This window comes from Mus caroli, chromosome 6 (genome assembly GCF_900094665.2).
Source record: "Mus caroli chromosome 6, CAROLI_EIJ_v1.1, whole genome shotgun sequence".
Taxonomy (NCBI): domain Eukaryota; kingdom Metazoa; phylum Chordata; class Mammalia; order Rodentia; family Muridae; genus Mus; species Mus caroli.
Window position 1 is genome coordinate 52180881 of NC_034575.1, and position 3830 is coordinate 52184710.

The following is a 3830-nucleotide window of genomic DNA, read 5'->3' on the forward strand; positions in this document are numbered from 1 at the left end:
TTTACTTTTTCAGACACTCAGTTATAAAGGAAGGGGGAGGGAACCCGATTTCCTGCCAAACAATCTCGGGATCCAGTAGCAGGATGAACACGTGTGAGGCTCCAAGCAGCAAAGCGACAGGGCCCAGCAGTAGGCGTGGCAGAATGAATGAGCAGGAAACTCCACCCTTGAGCAAGCAGGTTCCAGGCTGGGGAAAGGGAGGCCACACCCACCAACACTGCCCACACCCCTATTATACACACACACCTTTCCCCACTTCACCTCTTGCCCCAGCATTCCCCTTTCCTGGGACATCAAGTCTCTCTACAGGATTAGGCACATTCTCTTCCACTGTGGTCAGGCAAGGCACTCTTCTGCTACATATGTGCCAAAAGCCTCAGACAAGCCTGTATATGCTCTTTGATTGGAGGCTTAGTCTCTGCTAACTCCAAGGGATCCAGATTAGTTGATACTGTTGTTCTTCATATGGGGTTGCCATTCCCTTCAGCTCCTTCAATCCTCCCTGTTCCATAAGGGTCAAACCTCAGTCCAATCATTGGTTGTATCTGAATCTGTCTCAGTCAGCAGCTGGTAAAGCCTGTCAGAGAACAGCCGTGCTAGGCTCCTACCTGCAAGCATAACATGGCATCAATAATGGTGTCAGGGTTTGGTACTTGTGCATGGGATGGATTCCAAGTTAGGCAAGTTAGTGAATTGCCTTTCCTTCAGTCTCTGCTCCATTTTTGTTCCTGCAGTTTTTTAGACTGGAAGAATTCTGGGTCAAATATTTTGAAAGTGAGTGGGTGGCCTCAACAGGGAGGCCCTGTGTGTCTGCTGGAGGTGGTCTCTTCATGTTCCTTCTCCTCACTGTTGGGCATTTAATGGGGCTAAGGTCATCCCCATTAAGTCCTGGGAGCTACTCATATCCTATATCTCTGTAACTATCTAGAGGTAACCCAAGCCCCACCACCCCAACTGCATATTTCCATTCATTCTCCTAGTCCTTTGGTCTTCTTCCCATCTTCCCCCAGACCTCATTCTGTCCCCTTTTCCCCCACTCCCACTCAGGTCCCTCCCTCCTTCTGCATCCCATGATTATTTTGTTACCCCTGCTAAGTGGAATTGAAGCATCCTCAGGCCTTCCTTGTAAGATCAACAATTGCCAAAGGGGACCTCATGACCTCTTGAAAAGCTTCTGTAAAGTAAATGTATATGAGTATACTGTAGCTGTCTTCAGATACACATCATATCCCACTAGCATGGTTGTGAGCCACCATGTGGTTTCTGGAAATTGAATTCAGGACATCTGGAAAGTCAGTGCTCTTATCAATATGACAAAACAGAAACCTACAGATTAGGGAAAGTTCTTCACTAACCCTACATCCAATAGAGGGCTAATATCGAAAATATATAAAGAACTCAAGAAGTTAGACCCACACACACACACTTCAAAACAACAAATAACCCAACCAAAAAGATAGCATACAGAGCAAAACAGAGAATTGCCAACATAGGAATCCCTGATGGCTAAGAAGCACTTAAAGAAATGTTCAACATCCTTAGTCATCAGGGAAATGCAAATCAAAACAGCCCATAAATGCTACCTTACCCAAATCACAATGGCTAAGATCAAAAATTCAAGTGACAGCACATCCTGGTAAGAATATGTAAGAAGGGGGAACACTCTTCCATTGCTAGTGGGATTGTAAAATGGCACAACCACTTTGGAAATCAATCTGGCATTCCTCAGAAAACTGGCAACAGTTCTTCCTGAAGACCCAGCTATACTGCCCCTGGGCATACACCCAAAAGACCCTTCACAATACCACAAGGACAAGTGTTCCACTATGTTCATAGCAGTCTTATTTATTATTTTTTATTATCTTTATTATTTGTAATAGCCCAAAACTGGAAACAACCCAGATGTCCCTCAACCAAAAACTGGATACAGAAAATGTGGTTCATTTACACAATAGAATACTATTTAGCCCAGAAATATAGAACACCCAAGATACAATTTGCCAAACAAAGGAAAATCAAGAAGAGGGAAGACCAATGGGTGGATACCTCAGTCCTCCTTAGAATAGGGAACAATTGGTTTTTAAGAAACAAGTCCAAAGTGTTTCCATAATCCTCCCCAAAGCATATGGTCAGGTCTCTTCAAGGACTACTCAATTATCTTCATACCAACTTGACTTAGGCTTACTATTGCTTTGATGAATATCATGATCAAAAGGAAGATTGGAAGAAATGATTTATTTGGTTTATACTTCCATAAGTTAGTACATTTTCAGAATATGGCAGGACAGAAATTCAAACAGAATGCTTGGAGGTATTAGCCAATGTAAGCATGGGAGGGTCCTGCTTNCTTGCTTGCTAGATGTGGCTATATCAGTCTTCTTCTTTTGGAACCTAGGACCACTATCTCAGGGATGGCACTACTCAACTCTTCCATTAATCACTCATAGTACTGTACAGATTTGCATGCAGCTAAAACTTATGGAAATACTGTTTTCTTTGTCCTTTTCAAAAATTTATTTATTTTATTTCCTTTATATCCCAATCACATCCCTACTCACTCTGATTCATTTTCTTAATTAAAGTTTTCTCCTGTCACATGACTTTAGCTTGTGTCAAGGTGACATAAAACTATCTGTATCATACATTTACTCTCATTATTTGAATAGATATCAAATAATGGGGTAGAAAATAATTACATCATACCTATATATAGCTTCCTCTTTTTCATATTTAATCTAAATTAAATGGCAAGCCCCCTTCTGAGATTCCCTGTGACTCTGGAATCCTTAACATGCTCTCCAGAAATCCAGATTCCAGAAAGGAAATCTTAGAACCAAGACTAGATGATGTTCATTTCACATCCATATATATAGCCATCTCATTTCCATTTTATGGATTATGGTATACTGGCTATAAAAAGAAAGCGATAGAAATAGAGTGAAAGGGAAGGAGAGAAAGACAGAGTAGGATGATGGAGATAGGAAAGGAGAGAGGAGAGAGACAGAGACAGAGACAGAGACCTTTCTAAAACTTACCATGAGCACAAGTCCTAGGAGAAAGGCAAGTATCCTAATTCTCACTTCCAGAAGTTCACAACCCTGGAACACACTTCCGGTTGTGTATTGAAATCACCTACTATAACCAAATTGAAATTAATCTGTGTCTTTTAATCCAATTATAAAATGTCTTTAATATGACATTGGGTGTCACTGAGTATGATACATATGTGTTTAGGATGGTGACTTTATTTACAATTGGCACGATTTCCTTAGAGGCAGTAAATAAATTTGTTTCTTAATGCATTCAGTCAGTCTGAAAACTTTTGAAAGGAGAGCATTCATATTGAAGTGTTATTGAAATGTGTGTTTAAGTTCTGGTCATCATGTTGTTTACTTTTAATGTTGTGTTCTCAATGGTACCAGGTCTCTTAGTAACTATGGCTTCATATTTTTTTAACAATCTCTCTGTTATGATCATTCCTCTCTTCTGGCCAAAATAATGATACCTGTCTACCACAGGTTTGGTTTGTTAAATATAAAATTTCTTTTGTCTGTCTATGTTCTGGAAATTTGGTTTTCTTCCTTCATCATTGCAGCAGCTTAACTAGTATATTACTTTGCATTGACTGCCATTTAACATGGAGGATGTACTGCTGTGTGCTCTTCTGGCTTTAAAAGTTTACCCGGAGAAATCAACTGTTCCAAATCCAACATTTTCCTCTTAATTTGGAAAGTTCCTTTTTCCTTTAATGGGTTTTATTTATTTGTGAATTGCAATTCTTCTCTTAGAGCTGTCAATCCACTTTTTACTCCTGTATACTTAGTGTTTTC